The sequence below is a fragment of the Schistocerca nitens genome, chromosome 2 (genome assembly GCF_023898315.1).
Source record: "Schistocerca nitens isolate TAMUIC-IGC-003100 chromosome 2, iqSchNite1.1, whole genome shotgun sequence".
Lineage (NCBI taxonomy): Eukaryota > Metazoa > Arthropoda > Insecta > Orthoptera > Acrididae > Schistocerca > Schistocerca nitens.
In genome coordinates this window covers 813039284-813058448 of record NC_064615.1, presented here as the reverse complement: position 1 = coordinate 813058448, position 19165 = coordinate 813039284, and positions in this window count along the sequence as shown.

The following is a 19165-nucleotide window of genomic DNA, read 5'->3' as shown; positions in this document are numbered from 1 at the left end:
AGCAGATGCTAACATGCTTGGCTCAAGATACCGAAGGGAAGAGAGCAACAGCCGGTAGTGCCTTTTTATCGACCATCAGAGATATTATAGAGTTCACTGCTACTAGATCAGTCACATCTTTCCTCTGATTTTCATAGAATTACAATTTATGTTTGGGACAAATGATATAACTAACAATTCTCGTTTACCGCAGGATTCATAAACCATGATTTTATACAGATATTTCTAAGTCCATTTAGAGGCGTTACAACTTCTATTTTGGATTGGTCACAGTTGAATTTCTATTATTATTTCTTAAGCACTTCAATGATAAAGATTAGCAAATAATTCACAGTTATAAATAAGCTCATACTATCGACTCTTTTATTGATTTACAGTTGCATTACCTTAGAATGCCTTCCTCATAACTTAACTCACAGTGAGAGGTTGAAACTTTATATTTATTCCAGTTAATCGCCGCATTTAGCGGTAATGTTGTAACAAGACCTGTCTCAGAAGTTGACATGGCATAAGAAGTTATCATAGAAGCGGGAAGTCATAAAACGGCCGTCGTGTCTTTTATAATTTCTGATAGCGAGTAGAAAAAAATGACCATAGCGATGTTTGAACTATGAGCTCTACCGTCTCTGAACTCTAACACGATCGACAGTGAAGGACATGGAATTCTCGTAAAAATTATTCGAAATAAAATGATGTATTATATCCGTCAATCTCGATTTGTCAGTGGAATATCTGCAGGTCCATAGCTGAAAAATGCTTTGTTCCTTTCAAGCAATCTAGAGCGTCATCAATGCGTGGTAATAAGAAAAACTCCATCCGAACAGGCCACGAAGGCCCAAACGTGCCGACCGACCGCCCTGTCATTCTCAGCCCACAAGCAAGGTCGTGGGATTGCCTGGTAATGGATATGAATATTTCTTCGACATTTTTTTCAGACGTCGGCAGTCGATGTAGAAACGCAATGTACCGTCCTTCTTCACAAGGACCAAAGGAGAGCACCAAGAATTTTCTGAAGTTTCAGTGACATCATCTTGCATCATATTCTCCACTTTCTCACGGATTTTCCGTCGTTCAGCCGGCTACACTCTACATGAGCGCAGGCTAACTGATAGATGATCCCCAGTGTTGATACGGTGTTTTGCCATGAGCCACTTGGTTTGTCTGTTCTCCACAAGGGACTTGAAAGCATATGAAAACTGAAGTAGGACGCCTATCACTTGGCGTTAATGTTCTTCGATTAGGACCGATCCTATATTTTGTTAAAACGACAAATTCGATTTGCTGTGTTCTGTTTTGGTAGTGCTGCAATTCATGTTCTGTCGGCTGGACGTATTTCCCATTTGCTACTACCAGTACAATCACTTTCGCATCACGGAATATAATCTTCATTAACTGACGACGTTAAGCATCCGACATTACAGAGTAGGAAGACCCTGGGACGATGAGCGTCTGCCCAGGTTTGTCGTGGATGATGACGTCAATGAGTTGTCCTGTCATCTTGGTGACTGTCGTCTATGGATGATTTGCATCAGTGGCGGCCTCACATTTATAGATTGTCACCTCACTTATTTTTTCTGAGGTCGGTAGGCTAGGAGAGCAGCTGGTACCTCTGCAGGGCGACGAGGAACGGCCGAGATGTGTTGGTGAACGACCTCGTCCGGGGTACGGCTGTGGACTTGATCCAACAAAGCGACAATAACCGTCTCCAGTTAACTAGGGTGAAAAGGGCTTTCATGACGGTTGACTTTTTCTAGTGGAGTAGTTGTCGAACACTTGTCTTCTGTCTCTCCAGTAGCTTACAACGAGTCCAGGTCGTTCACAGTGAAAACATAATTGCTCGTTGTTCTCCGTCCTCAAAATGTCCGTTTTTCTGTGGAGCATTGCGCTTGGCGGAGGGTTTTAGTTGTACCTGCCTTGGCCAGATGCTGGTTTGTTGTTAAGCGGTTGCAGCGTATAAGTCCGAGTTGGCCGATTTCATTCTTCATGGTGTGCAAAGATCGCTACATCTCTTCTCTGACATTCTCTGTTACCTCCTCACATTTGGTGTCGAGGTGTCGACATTCATGGCTGCTATCCCTTGTGTACTCGGTCAGACTGGCTGAAATACACTGTTGTATCTCTTCTCTTACTATACAGCGTATGATAGAGGCGAGCCCTTGGAGGTCTTCCACAACTGCCTTATGGACCATATTCAGCAGTCGGTCGTACCTGTTTCGTCTGATTCTTTTTCTGTTTCATTTCCTCGATTCGCTGGAATCACTTGACACATCCCACTGTTCTGACGTTCTTCACCAGAAGTGTGTGGTTCATGACTCCTCCAACTCCTTTCATCAAGTGTGAGAAATTGACGGCTTCAGGTCATCTTAGGATTCCAGATGTGGCACAGAACCAAAACATTCTGCACATACTTCTGTGTTGTAGTGGATCGGTGCCAGGAGGTGCCGTATTAACTTCTGATACCAAATGTAGTGTAATGAGACGCCAAATGTAGCGGGAAGAGGTAGAAGGTACTGTATTAAAACTCGTCCGAGGTTTTCAAGTGATTTATTGTTTTCTTAGCTGCAGTGTCCTTGTTCCTCTTGGACTGCGTCACAGGGCCCCATAATGCTGAGGAAGCACCCCAGTGGCCCGTATAATGCAATTCTGTGTCGAGCCGGCCTTGTACACCAGCAGAGTTGCGGTGTCGTCAGGATGCCGCAGTTGACTCGGAGGTCTGCGTCCCTGCCGACTCTGCTGTCCCTGTCCGCATTGCCTCTGCGCCGCTCCAAGGAGCTGCCGAGCAGCCCACTGACAACTGCAAGATCGTTCGCGCCGTGTTGCTTCGCCGGCGTGGCTTAGGACGCGGCGACGACAAGCAGCCGCGACCCACAGCTGAGTCTGCGACCCTCGCCCCAGTTCACGCAGACGTGTGTTGGAAGCCAGGACGACTGCCCACAGTATTGAGCCGTGGAGTAGCCCACCGCTGGCTGGCTGGCTACGGACCCAACATCGGCCTCAGGGGGTCAAATCAAAGACCCGCTTTGGACTAGAGCGCTGGCGCCCCATCTGTTGCTGTGTGTAGCCTGGTGGTGTGATATGCCCCACTGTCCAGGAGAGCTGCCACATTTGAATTAATCTCGTTAGAAAACGGCACCTATTTATACTCAGCTGTGCTCCCCTGTTTTGCCAAGTGTGCCGTTTCGCGTCATGTATGCATAACACTTAGGTTGAGCAGTCGCCCCCTTCTGCCTGCGACTTGCGCCATGAAAACTGCTATGTGTGCCCTCTCCAGCAGTTCTACACCCCTGTGCCCTCTACTTGCCTTCACAGTTGCTGGTGTGCGTAACTCACTGCAATCCAGCCCACACCTTGCTGCAACTTGTGCTCACAGTATCGCACAAAACTAACTTTCCCTATCCTAAACTGTGGTGCTGCTACAGTGTCGTTTCTCCATGACGTTTGGTACTACTCTTCTATTGTTCAGCCGCGAAGCGGATTTTCTGTTGATTGTCGCCAAACGTTATCTTCAGTTCGACCTGGAATTTCTCTCAGGTCCTGAGCTTCTCTTCGTTATCCTCTAACCATTGTTGGACTTTGCCATCAAGATAAAAGTACATGTTTGCCTAATACTTCATGTCTTCCCAACCATTGTATTTGGCTATCTCGTCGATTCTTTTCAGCCATTTCGTCGACCTGGATAGTGTCTCTGGAAACCCCTTATGGATGTCTTCTGAATATGCTGATCTTAGGAACGATGAACTCTTTGTATTCGGGTTCCTGATCGCTTAGGCGACGGCTTTTACATTGCCTAATTCGAGCCATGGTAATCTAGGAATACTGAAGTAAGCAGCGTCGAAACCACGATCAAGTTCAAATCCGAAGGCAGAGATCTCAATGAAGTACAATATTTAACACTAAAATCATGTTTATTACTGACACCAACGTACAGCAAGAACAGAAATGAGCTTCTGGACAGAGATCATTGCTGTTTGTACACACGTAAGATATTTTCACAGACTTCTAGAAATGACAATTATTAAATTACAATTATTTTTGGTGATCGGTTTTGTACTGGCAACCTGGAGCACTACAGACACTAACATCGCTAGTCGCGGCATTATTACGCGGGTGTTTTTATCATTATATCGAAACAGACATGCACTTCGTTTTCTTTCTCCGTTATTCACATAACTCCCATGAGTTCTTCTCGAAGAAAAATGTCATGAGTTTACTTCACTGTGACTGATCAAATGTGTTACAACAGAATTATATTTCCACATTTGTGTCCGAAATGACAAACGGCAGCTTGTAATTAATTCATTCTGACGGCTACTTAGAAGATTTCTGCCGTAAAACTTTTTAGATGGTGAATCAATATTGCACAACTTAGCATCTATATTAACATGTGTGTGGCAAATACGGGTATCTGCTGTTTCATTAACATGAAGTACCCAAGTGAAGTGTGTGATATGATCTGTTACTGAAGTAATCAAGTGTGTCATAGGTATCAGTTGTATCTAATGGCTAGAACGACACCTGTTGCTGATATAGGCTCCTCTCTCTCACGTGCAATGAATCAGCATATACACTGAACATCTCAAAAATGTTAACTCGTTAAAATCCTAGAGACCATCACGTTTAGGAAGTTTTGATGGAAAAACTGACCGTCTGCTATATTACGTGAATGCCTTTCTTTGAGTCTGATGTATTTCTGCATGTGACGATTATTTTCATAGTGACTTTCCTTTCTCGGTTATTCTTAGCCGTCTGATCAATTCTTCCTATACTGTTTATTTATTACCAAAAGGTTCAAATTAGTTTCGAATATCTACGTGTAACAGTCTTTCCTTATTAGAACTGAAATCTACCGCTGACTTCTGATCCCTCTGATATTCCTCTGGTTTGCCTGTGATACATACACATATACGTATAGATTTTATTCCTCTTCATGTCGCTATAGTATTTTATTTTTGGTTCACATGTAGTACAGATGTACCACTGTATCTTCTGAACACAGGAATGGGAAGGGAACAGCGCGAATCACAAAACCACGTGCATTACCCTGAATCAAACCAAGCCAGAATCTTCTGAAGGCATAGTCTGCAAATGGAATACCTAAGTATTTTGTTGCTACTATTGGTTAGAACGCAATGCAGGGTGAACATAAGCACATAAAAAAAAACATTTACTCACAAAATATTGCTGCGGATGACGGCTATGTACACTTGTATAAAAGATATATAAGAAAATAATAATTATTCCTACAAAATCATTTTTCATTTCCTTCCTTCCCGTCTTCCTTTTACTTCTAATATGATTTAAAAGTGTGTAAAGAGGTGCAGTCATGACTCTGTCAGTGAGGCAATTGCAGTGGTTTCTACAAACCACAGTGCTCCCAGTACTATCCCGCCACCACTGGCTAATCTATAATGACTACACATTTTTGTAAGTATTTGAGGAATGAAAACACAAATTACTATAAAAAATAATTATTTATTTGTTCCCTTTTACAACCATCACAGTTCAATAAGCGGAGGTCCAACAATTTGATATTCTCCAATAAAATAATATTTGCCATAACAGGAATCGTGCTTACAAATAAACACATCACTCCAAAACACTTGAGGCAACTTGTGAAAGCTGCATGAAATATTATATAACAAGTGCATCGGCGGCTGTTTTCGAAACAAATAATAGTCAATGATATTCAAATAATGGCACTCTTATGTTATTCAAATTGCAGCTTACGAACAGTTTTAAATTTAATCCACTTGAACATATAACAACCATTATCTCTCTCTCTCTCTCTCTCTCTCTCTCTCTCTCTCTCTCTCTCTCTCTCTCTCTGTCAGCGAATCCGTAGACTTCCAGCTGCAACACCATGCCATGACATATTTGAGAATAATTTATTTCAGTATATTTACGGCGACAATGCTTAGTAGGTTTCCACGCCTTGCAGTCATCATTCTTTTTTAGCAGTGACTTAATGGATGAGTTCAAAGTACTGAAAGATGCTTTATAATCGGCAGTACACTCCATACTATCGCTAATGCTTTCGGTCAGTGTTTATCAATTTGGCGCCAAATATCACAAGCTAATTCATTTTCAACATTACCTGTGATGACAGCACAAGCTAAAGTGATGAACCGGCTGTACAGCCCAGTCTACGTTTTTTTGATACGGAAAGCAGAGGTGGTATAGCTGTACATCTTCTTGTGTTTTAAAGCTGCATATACTGCCGTCGATGACACATGACTGTAGTAAAATGTAGTCGTATATGTGAAACTGGTTATCTTTTTCTTATGCACATAAGGCAAAAACATCAAAGGTATGTGATCTGCAAATAATGCTGTTTCATTCAAAACACGGTTTAAACAGCAATGACAGTCAACAAGTTAGTGTGGGTGCTATGACAGATCATGCGTTCCAGCCAGTTGTAGATTTCGGACATACTCGATATAGTCACATAAAAGTCACATTACCCTTAGATTACTGGATTCATCTTCGTGATACCGCAATGCAAGTCGCTGCCATCTTCAGCGGAAGTGCTTAAACTCCTTCAGTGACCATTCTATTCCAGCTGTGGACGTCCAATAATGGATTAAACTTTTTAACGTAAGAAATGGCACATCTGTAAGAGGAAATTTTCAAAATATTTGGTGTACGCTAGTTACGTGATCCATCATTCTCTAGAAAAACGGTTAAGGTGGCAGCCATATGTGAACAGATTCTACGAGATAAAATGGACCAATTCGAAGGAGTTAGTGTGCCAAACTCTGCACCCATTGGAAGAAATCATCGCCCACCTATATGATACCCACTGTGCGTCAAGATGTATCAATCTACCACGCCAGATGTTGGCACTGAACTACATTCTTATTTAAGCATGTTCATGTACCCATCTGTATGTAAGAGTTTAAAAAAATAAAAGTATAACAGCCACATGCATGTGTGTTTTTCTCTATAAAACCTGTTGTATGCTAATGTGTAGTCATCACAATGGCTGAGTGGATGAAACACCCTCATCACAAGAATTCCATGGTAGCTGAATATGAGAGGCGTCATCCTGAAGCTGAGCTGCATCCTCTCATTTCTAATTCATTTCTTCATGCTCATCTGCTAATTTGGAAACTAACTGCATCATAATCCATTAAATTTCGGGCATGCAGCCGCGCAAATAAAATTTCCTCCACTGATATTTCCGTCGCGTATCGTCCGGCCATCCTCAAAGTGAGTTACAAAACTGACGACAAGATGCCAAGCGCGGCCTTATATGCTCCACCGCGGCGGTACTGCGAATGCGGATCACAGCTGCTGGTCGGCTGCAGAGACATAAGCTTACTCATGCGCCGCCTGTGGCGAAGGCGTACAGACATTCGATTCGCTTATCGATGTATGATCGGCGGCGGTGACACGATGACGACTTCTCTGCAGTTTAATTACTCCAAGAGCCGGATTCCATGCTTTGTCCAAATTAAAACCATTATCTCTATTTATTTAATTGTTAGCTAATCTAATTTCTATAGCTTCCTTGAAGACAGATTCCCAAAAAGAAGAGGTGGATGTTAAAATCTTCACATCACTGTAATTCATGGAATGCCCTGTACCAATACAATGTTCGGCCACAGCTGACTTGTCTGGCTGTAATAAGCATGTGTATCATCCATGCTCCGCGCACCTCTCATGAACGGTGCGTGTTGTTTGGCTTATGTACGACCTCTCACAATTTCCGCAAGGAATCTGATACACACCCGGTTTACGAAGCTGTAAATCGTCCTTCACAGAGCTGAGTAGAGCTACAATCTTCGTGGGTGGCCGGAAGATCACGTTAACACAGTGTTTCTCAAGAATATGGCCTATCTTCGAGGAAGGAGCACCCACATTGGGCAAAAACGCACGCTGAAGGAATTACTATCTTCTTCCCCATCACATACCTGCTTTTCAGGTTTTGCATCGAATGCTCTACGAATCTGTTGCGGAGAAAATCCATTCGATTTAAAAATGCTCTTGAGGTATGTGAGCTCTTCTTGCAAATTGTCTTTATCGGATATACAGTGCGGCCGATGCACTAAGATCTTAAGGACACCTATGGTCTGTGGCATCTACTGGCATGAAGATACAGATTTGTGTGCGTTGGTTTCCGATATACGGTATGTCTTAATGTGCCATCACTTTTACGGCGAACGACAACATCCAAAAAGGGGAGGCAGCCAACTTTCTCTATTTCCATAGTAAATTCAATGCTAGCATGGATGGAATTCAAATGCTCAAGAAATCGATGTAATTCATCCATTCCATGGGGCCATACCACGAATGTGTCGTCCACGTACCTCCAGAAGACCGTAGGTTTAAAACTTGCTGAGTCCAGTGCCTTGTCCTCGAAGTCTTCCATGAATAAATTAGGTACCAGAGGGGAGAGGGGGCTTCCCATGGCAACACCATCAATTTGCTCATAAAATTCACCATTAAACTGAAAATAAGATGATAAAAGCACATGTTCAAATAAGGACGTAATGTTCTTACCAAAGTGTTGGCTGATAAGACATAAAGAGTCCTTTAAAGGTCGAAGTGTCAGTGGAGTAAATTTTATTTGGGCGGCTGCATGCCCGAAATTTAATTGATTATTCATTACGCCGCGAGAAGTTGAAAATGCATAACTGGATCATGTTTGTGATGTTAAACTGACTCGTGGGGTTCGATGGTAAAGTGGATTCTGGTATAGTGATATGAAAGTCATATTACCCTTGTATTAGTGGATCCGTACCAGGTCGTACTGAAGGAAGAAATCAAAGCAATTGCTAGTTTTGTTACTGGTAGTTTCAAACAACGCGTGTTACAGAGATGCTTCGGGAATTCAAATGGGAATCCCTAGAGGGAAGGCAACGCTATTTTCGAGAAACACTATTGAGAAACTAAAGAGAACCGGCATTTTAAGCTGACAGCCGAACGATTCTACTGCCGACAACATACACTGCGCCCAAGGACCACAAAGATAAGATACGAGAAATTGGGACTTATACTAAGGCATATAGACAGTAGTTTTCCCTTTCTCTATTTGCGGGTGGAACAGGAAAGGAAATGACTAATAGTGGTACAGGGTACCCTCCGTCACGCACCGTACGGAGACCTGTGGAGTATCTATGTAGACATACATGTACAAGTAGAAGGTGGTCCATTCGTATTTCCACTTCATCTGTTCCCTACAGTTTCCTTTAGATCCAAATGTCTATTGTGCATGTCTTTAACAATGCCAGCTGCAAGCAAGTTTCATATTTTGTGTGACCTGCAGGAATTGTCTAATATGGTTCCAGGTGATTTCCTCTGGGCCTCGTGAGATCGAGTCCCTAAGTAATGGTACCTTTTTTCCTACGGTAGAGCTCCAGTTCTTGGTCCATCCATCTTTTTCACAGTTAAGCCATCAGGTTATAACTTTGCTCTTACCCCCTAACTGAGGACAGGATCACTATGTTTCAGCTTTTATGTTTTCGACATATCACCTCCTCAGCGGTTCAGCTTACATTCTAAATTAATGAAGAGTGTTGGGTCTTCCATATATGCCCAGTGCTGGTCAACTTATGCCCTGAGATATATGTTCATCTGTAGATGTGATTTTAATGCCATTAAACCATAAAAGGGATTTTCGTAGAGCTGAATCGGTTTTCTAATTTCAAATGCATCTAGGAAGTGGTAAAGTTGCGGAAAAAGCCACGTATCATCCGGTACCAATGACTTCAGTGCATTTACAAGGGAGACCGTAAATGTGCAAATGTTAAAATGTTTAAAACAGTAATAAAAACAGAATAGATAACAGATTTTAGAAAAATCGGTTCAATAGGAACATAATTAGGTTTATCAACGAATAAAGTTTTGAAGAACAATATTGGTAAACGTTTCGAGTCAGTGCAACCAGTAGATACACTACAGGTTAGCACAATTCATGTTGAGTGTAGTATTGCGACCAACCAGTATCTCAATTGCAGATTGATCCACACACTCTAAATAGCCTTTCATACAGTGAACCATTGGTATAAAATCGGCATTACATCAACTCGAGTTGAATGCTATAGACCAAGACAGCCATAAAGACGACTTTCAAGGCGAAGAAATCATAAAACATTTACGCCTGAAGCAGAAGCAACAGTATGGCTGTAAGATATAGAACACGCACACAGCATGTTGTGCTGCTTCACAGTAGAAGCACAACATGATAACATGGGAAATTTGCAAATTCCTTAAGTCAACGGTCTTGAAACAATATGATATCACTTGATGTACCTGTCCTGGTCCACTACGATGTGCGAAATATGCGTCCGGAATATTTCTCCCACAAACTTTTGCTTTGGTGACAGCTAATGATAATGATGAAATTAGGATTCTCATTTAACGCCACGATGATTTAAGAATTCCAAGCAACATTTTTGAAAAAGATGGAGACTCTACAGTAATACTGCAACGCACACAGTGTTTTCGCCTTCCTGTTTCAAGAAATAGGATATGAACTGAATGATGTTGAAACTGACGGTGCAAGAAATATAGGAATCACATCAACCCTTAAAACTTATGTTTCAAAAGTAACTTGGGACCTGAATAGTTTACGAAATGCAGGCTGGTTCATAGATGGATCGATAAGTAACTACACGTACTTAAGCATATGAATACCACTCAAGACTCTTACAGGAAACTTCGAGGACATGAAAATTGTCATCATGAATGCAAAGCAAGAATTAATGGTGGTACAAAGCGAAATGGTTACTAACTCATAGGTTCAGAGATAGTGATGTTGTAGAATTTAAATTGTCTTTCAGAAATTAGTACAGAAAATGTCCAACATTTCTTTAACGAATGAGGAGCATTTTAAATTTTAAAGGTATTGAATGCTGGTATTCTACTCCCACTAACTACCTGTTCAAGGGAACTAAATACGCCATACTACCAACTACGTCCCAACACACGTGGGCTATTGAAACAGCTGTTCAGTTAGAAATCCCTCAATTCATTATACTATCACTGCAAACTGATAGGAAGGGGGGCCTTAAACGTGAATCAAGTGGATTTGACAATTGTAAACTAATTAATGGTAAAGTTTTCCTTAACTCAGAGTTCTGCCCATATGATAATTTACAGTCTACTGTTCATCGTGAATGCATAATTACCATGGAATGCATTGGGACAATCCTGGGATAGCTTACTAAGATATCCTGACATCGCTTCAAATTCTTGATCACATAAGCACAATTGTGTGTGTGAAAGACATTGAGAGTCTTCATTTGCAAATACGCTGCAATTTTGGACATGACATTGTATGGGTGTCCATACCTCTTGTGGCTTGCACAGAAGTATGAAGAATATAATAGTGATTCAAACTTTTTTAGCTGTGCTGCAAGTAATGTAAAATTACTATTAAGTTGAGTGAAAAATAAACGATATTTTTAATGTGTTATTATTGCAATTTTCCCTCCTACTGTATCAATGGCCTTGAACAAGCTCCCCTTCATGTGTATATAAGTTTTGAAAAAGGATATATGGAAACGGATTTGTTTGTGGTTTGTATACGTTTTTAATTCTTTCCCATGAAATTTCGTGCACACAGGTTGCCTGTGGCCTTAATCAAGTACACGTAGTTAGTTTCATGTTTCATGGATCATTTGCACAATAAATCGTAATGATGTGGAATGAGTCTTTTACATTCACACTGCAAATTAATTTGGAAATATGGCTACAAGCTGAACGTTTATAAGATTTTCTCTAATATGCAGATCTGAGTTGATAATTCAAACCAACAACCTTCCACACGTTACACTCACAGAAATTCTCCCATGGAATACAAGGAGTTATCAAGAATAAATTTTTTTCAGTTTGCTTTCAAATTTTATTTTGCTGTCTGCAGCCGTTTTATATCGCTGGAAGGTGATTAAAAACTTTGGTTGCAGCATTGTGCACCCCTTTTGTGCTAAAGACAACCTTAACGTGGAGCGATGAATCTCATTTTTTCTTCTGGTAATGTAAGTATAGATATCATTGTTAGCTCTAAGCTGTAGTGAATTATTTATAACAAACTTCATTAGGAAATAGCAGTAGTAAGAATGCCCAACTCTTTACAGAGATGTCTACAAGATGATCGTAGATGAGCACCATATATTATTCGTAAAGTACGTTTTTGAGCATTTCGTGGTGGTTTCTGACATTCTCCATCGTTTCACGGAAAACTCCGTTAATCTTAAGCTTGTAAAATTTTTTTTCACAAAATCACACATTATGGAAGCCCTATTAGCGGAGTTAACGTCAATGTCTTTCTTCAACCCCCATGACAGGTCGAATTTAATTGTGTGCGTGATTAATTAATTCTATTCCCATACCGCGAGACGCTGACGGAGGTTTTCTTAGTGCATTCTATCTCCTAGCACTGTAATAAGCTTGGGGAGGAGACTGTTTGACAAAATGAGGTGTTAAGACATAGGGGCAAATCGCTGTGCGCATTATGCGGTCTATAAGGAAAGGCCATGGCTGCCTCCATGACATATCCTACATCATAATCTGTTGCCACATCTGAACAAACACTTAATTCGACGATTTCCTCTCTAATAATCATAGAGTGTTGCATGGGATGTCCACATAAATTGTTTATATTCAAGTAAAGGATTTAACTGAAAACTCCAGATGCTTTGCTTAACTTTTCATACATTCGTGGGTTTTTGCCTTGGCTTGGATGTGGAAACATTAGCAAAATCCCCCACAAACCCTGCACTCATAAAGCGGCAGTATGTCGGCACTGGTTAAGAGTTCCACGTTGGCTTCTATTATTTGGAGCAGAGCATCACACAAAAGCCGTGGGGTGGTCTAGTACAGCGCCGGATCGAGAGTGGAATACGTTTCCATGCATATACTTAATGCAGGTAAGTGTACATCGGTGTTCATACAAAGTTTTGCATACTCCACTAAATCAGAGATTATGAGCTCCTGCCAAACCCTCATTGCATGCTCACATTCGGCATCCGTTAGGGCAATGTGTGTAACGTTATTGGCAAAGGTGGTTATGATGGGCAATGTGGTTTCATCGAGTTTCTCCACTCCATCCAAAAATTGATATGGGAGGACACCTTTCTTTATCATAAGCTGAAACATACAGCTTGATGGAGGTGAAATGTCCTGCTGAGACATGGTTTCAGCGGTTACGTGAAGTGATGCTAGCATATACTGTAGAGCAGGGCTTCACTACATACGTGCTCGCGGAGCAAGCTGTGAGCAGCGAGGCGCGAGCACGGGGCAGCGCGAGCACGCTACCCCCACTACCGGACCAGAGCGGAGAGTGGGGAGAGTCACGTGGGGCTCACAACAGCTGTCGCCAGTCAATGTAAATACGTGGCCACCTGCAGGGATATCACTCACGAATTATTACTGCAACAAATGAAACAAATAAAGGAGAATGTACACGTGCCACATAATTTTATTAGCTTAGTGTATGCCTCTACATTCACATTAATTTGTGAACTGTTACACAATAAAAGGTGTCACTGAAGTGTGGGATTCTCGGTTATCTTGTACTTTTTGTCCTTTACAATTGCGTCTATGTTCGGAGTAATTGTTCTTGTGCATTTTAGGCGCAGCGTGCAGTTTAAATTTCGATCAGACAGTGCGTTTCTCAGGCGCGTCTTGTTACACTTCATTGCAGAGAACAGTTGTTCACAAACATACGTGGAACCGAACATTGATATTATTGTAGCCGCCAGTTTGTGCAAACGAGGAAATCTATCCTGAGGTAAGTGTCTGTAGAATTCCAAAATGTTTTTATTGTTCTGAAATTTGTCTCTGTATTCTCTGTCACACTGCAGGTCAATAATTTCTTGCTGCAGCTTAGGACGAATCTATTAAATATTCGCTGAATATGGAGAGAACAGATCAAAATCATTGTCTAGTGCTGTCAGATATTGAAAGCGCTGATCAACTAAACTATGTGAATAATGTTCACAGTCTTTGTGAACATCTTGCATGAATGATAATTTAGGAAAATGAGCTAGGTTTCCTGTTTCCAGCTGACTCGCCCAAAGTGTCAATTTCATTTTAAAAGCTCGTATTCGATCTATGAAATGAGTAATTAGCAGATCTTTACCTTGTAGTAAAATGTTCAAAGCATTCAGATGGCTAGTTAAATCTGCTAAGAACGCGAGATCACATTCAAACGTGTGCGCGCATTTCCCCTCCCTACCCTCCCTCCCTACTCCCCGACCTTGCACCTGCTCGCAAGCACGTGCCTGAGCAAACGCGAGTACTCGCGCTCAAAACCGGCCAGTTGTTAAGCCCTGCTGTAGAGACTCCAGAAAGTGTAGCCTAATGGTCTTGGTGACAAATTTGGAAAATGAACTCTATTTCTCATGGCTCTGAGATAGGACATCAACTTGATCATGGCTCAAGTTAAAACACCGAACTGCTCAACAGGGAAACGAGCACCTCATCCTTTCAAATTGTGGGAAAAAATATTTATGTGTCATGACAGTTTGTAGTTGAGGTTGCACACAATGCTTGCTGCACTATAGGTTTGCCAATTAGGTGACAATAGTCCCTAAACAGAGATCCAGCTTCTTTATCTAATGGCAGCCCATGTAATGTATCGATATATTTTCCTGTTATTTTTCTCGTAGCAATATTGGTGTGATAAATCACATCAACTTTCCACGTGAGCTGTTCCAGCTCAGAAAGCAACCTCTTTACAGGAGTTTCCTCAAAATACGTTTCATAATTATTAAGACTTGAACCATATGCACATACAATCTGATACTCTGCTGCATGTAGTTCACGTTGTTGTGTGACAGTAGTGTGTGAGCAGTGGAGCTGTCCACAAAGCACGGAACAGGAGCAAGAAAACACTCAAAGTCAGTATATACAATGAAGGACACACACTTCTAGTGATGGAATTTTATAAATTCGTCTCAGTAGGCATATCCCCACGTGCAAGGTTCTGTGTAGAACAATGCAGAGGGCGCTGTGTTAAACGCTCGCTCGTATGAAATGGCTTCAGACATCTAGGTTAAAATACGCTCTCAACATTACATCTTAACTGCTGGGAAGTAATTAGATGTGAGATGTTCCTGATCCAGCAGTAGAGTTGTTTTCTTCCCTCTGAGAGAACACTAACGAATCTACACACTTAAGCGAAACTGGAAAAGTGAATAAGTCTGACAATTTCCTGTTTTCTTCGCTTGCTTTCACCCAACACGAAAATTTGAGTAGATACTTGAGGTTTCTGCCTCTCGAATTTACTCACATCCTGGAGTTTCAGAGGGAAATCAATACCATCTAAGTTACAATGTCCACAAGCATTAAACATTTCATTGTTAATCATTCACTTAGAATTTTGTTTAATATTTCTTTCGCAAACAAGAACTGACTAAGAAAAGCAAAAGTCATTTTGAATGATAATACTGTTTTTAACAGCTGATCTTTTGGAAGAGGGACATATGAGGACCCCATATAATGGATCAAATACACGCAAGTGAATGACCAAGTGAAAAACCCTGCTCAGAACTTTACCACACCCTCTTTCCTACACAACACTCGTTGTGAAATCCTCAAGCCACCCAGTAGTAGAGTTTCCCTGAGAAATGACGCTGTCTCTCCCCCCCCCCCCCCCCCACCCCAATATGCACAATGAATTGTTCACCATAAACATTGTGTTTTGGAATACGTAAATTACAGCATGACACTGCACTGGACTTAACGGCAGGATTGCCATTATAGGAAACTCCCTTTCCAAAATGGGTAGACATGTGTTGACAAAAAAGATTAGATCTCAATGTCCGACTATGGAATATATGTGAGCATTAGAGATCCCATCCCTAAATGTGTCTCTAACCATAGGTTACGTTAAAGCTGTGGAGTGGTGCATCTGATTCTCGTCGGTACTGTTAGGATAGGCCATGAAACTGCTGGTTACTCGTGGCTTAATGTCGATGGTCCAGTATGAGGGGAACATGACATTGACAGTCAAGAGAAGTCTTCAAATGTACATTTCATGGCAAATAATCAGAAAAATACTAATGTGAACTGCACTGGTGCAGCCGTGGTCTGAAGTGAGTGAGCCCATGATGAAGTTAAGAATTTTCAGGTATGATGTACAATGGCAAATGTAACAGTCTGAGGTAAGGGAATCTGCTCCAGAAACGACGAAGTCGAAAGTTGCCAGCGAAAATCGTTCTGATATCCCTGACAGTGAAATACAGAAATCAGTATTGTTATTGTTAAGATCGTCAACTTTCAGTGGTGTTGAGGAAAACAAGACAAAATTCTAATAAAGATGGCTCTGAAATGCGTATTTTAAGAGCTGTGGACACCTGTTCCTTAGAAGACATGTGTTTCACAGTAGCAAAGGTGAACAAGTGCTCTTAGTTCTTGCAGTACAGATTTTAGAAACCACATTTACTGAATATTTTTTCTTGTTTTTGTCCATAGCACCTCCTCCAAAGAAACAGAGACAAAAAAAGTTTGGCCGGCCGGAGTGGCCGTGCGGTTTTAGGCGCTACAGTCTGGAGCCGAGCGACCGCTACGGTCGCAGGTTCGAATCCTGCCTCGGGCATGGATGTGTGTGATGTCCTTAGGTTAGTTATGTTTAATTAGTTCTAAGTTCTAGGCGACTGATGACCTCTGAAGTTAAGTCGCATAATGTTCAGAGCCATTCGAACCAAAGAGTTTGCAGCAGAAAAGATGTGTTTTAAAGTATCGATGATGAACAAGTGCCCGTAGCTCTTAAGCTACGCATTTTAGAGCCCACATTCACTAGCACTTTTTCATTCTTTTGGTCCATACTACCACCTCTAACAGTTAGTTGCCTATTATACAATCTTAGCGACAATAATACTGGCACATGTATTCCAATATCAGAGGAATCATAACGATCTTCACTTATAACTCTATAATTTCCAGACCAGGGGGCCTTATCTCAAATCGCTACATTTACTCCATCATATCTGAAAGTGCACAACATCACCACACTCTTACCTGGATGTTGAGTGGAAGAGGAAGAGAGGATGTGAACACATCTGCCTTGCATTGTCTAGGTCAAATATTATGCATCCAGCCAGTAGGGTGCCTACCCGCCATTTTTCTGGGCAACAAAATTAGAGGACAGAAGAAGAGAAAGAGAAAGATGCTGATGCGTCTGTCTTGGTAGTCCATGCTTGCAGTATGTTTATCAGAAACTATAAATATCTTGACAACCCGTATGTACACTCCTGGAAATTGAAATAAGAACACCGTGAATTCATTGTCCCAGGAAGGGGAAACTTTATTGACACATTCCTGGGGTCAGATACATCACATGATCACACTGACAGAACCACAGGCACATAGACACAGGCAACAGAGCATGCACAATGTCGGCACTAGTACAGTATATATCCACTAGTACAGTGTATATCGCAGCAATACAGGCTGCTATTCTCCCATGGAGACGATCGTAGAGATGCTGCATGTAGTCCTGTGGAACGGCTTGCCATGCCATTTCCACCTGGCGCCTCAGTTGGACCAGCGTTCGTGCTGGACGTGCAGACCGCGCGACACGACGCTTCATCCAGTCCCAAACATGCTCAATGGGGGACAGATCCGGAGATCTTGCTGGCCAGGGTAGTTGACTTACACCTTCTAGAGCACGTTGGGTGGCACGGGATACATGCGGACGTGCATTGTCCTGTTGGAACAGCAAGTTCCCTTGCCGGTCTAGGAATGGTAGAACGATGGGTTCGATGACGGTTTGGATGTACCGTGCACTATTCAGTGTCCCCTCGACGATCACCAGTGGTGTACGGCCAGTGTAGGAGATCGCTCCCCACACCATGATGCCGGGTGTTGGCCCTGTGTGCCTCGGTCGTATGCAGTCCTGATTGTGGCGCTCACCTGCACGGCACCAAACACGCATACGACCATCATTGGCACCAAGGCAGAAGCGACTCTCATCGCTGAAGACGACACGTCTCCATTCGTCCCTCCATTCACGCCTGTCGCGACACCACTGGAGGCGGGCTGCACGATGTTGGGGCGTGAGCGGAAGACGGCCTAACGGTGTGCGGGACCGTAGCCCAGCTTCATGGAGACGGTTGCGAATGGTCCTCGCCGATACCCCAGGAGCAACAGTGTCCCTAATTTGCTGGGAAGTGGCGGTGCGGTCCCCTACGGCACTGCGTAGGATCCTACGGTCCTGGCGTGCATCCGTGCGTCGCTGCGGTCCGGTCCCAGGTCGACGGGCACGTGCACCTTCCGCCGACCACTGGCGACAACATCGATGTACTGTGGAGACCTCACGCCCCACGTGTTGAGCAATTCGGCGGTACGTCCACCCGGCCTCCCGCATGTCCACTATACGCCCTCGCTCAAAGTCCGTCAACTGCACATACGGTTCACGTCCACGCTGTCGCGGCATGCTACCAGTGTTAAAGACTGCGATGGAGCTCCGTATGCCACGGCAAACTGGCTGACACTGACGGCGGCGGTGCACAAATGCTGCGCAGCTAGCGCCATTCGACGGCCAACACCGCGGTTCCTGGTGTGTCCGCTGTGCCGTTCGTGTGATCATTGCTTGTACAGCCCTCTCGCAGTGTCCGGAGCAAGTATGGTGGGTCTGACACACCGGTGTCAATGTGTTCTTTTTTCCATTTCCGGGAGTGTATTATTCAGTGTCTCTCTGAGGGTCTGTGTGAGGGTGCCTTTGTATGTTGGAGTAGACGAAATCTGGTATGTACTATTCAGTTTCTCTGTTAAGGCTTGTTTGACAGTCCATTAATGTTTGGAGGATAGACTGACACACATTAAAGCGTCTATTTATGTAGGTGGTCAACAATTATCATGGTGGAGATACAGAATGCAGCCACTGTCTTGACGTATGATAGACACATGACAGTGTGTATTTATTCAAATGGACGACAGGGCTGCAGCTGCTGTGTCTAGAGTTTTACAGTGCCTAGGCATACTGAGTCAAAGACTTGGGTGCAATACTTCACACCTGCTGGATATAAAGTGAGAGCTACAGCTACCATCAAACAGCCAGTGTCCAGAATGAGATTTTCACTCTGCAGCGGAGTGTGCGCTGATATGAAACTTCCTGTCAGATTAAAACTGTGTGTCGGACCGAGACTCGAACTCAGGACCTTTGCCTTTCGTGGGCAAGTGCTCTACCATCTGAGCATTTGCCCGCGAAAGGCAA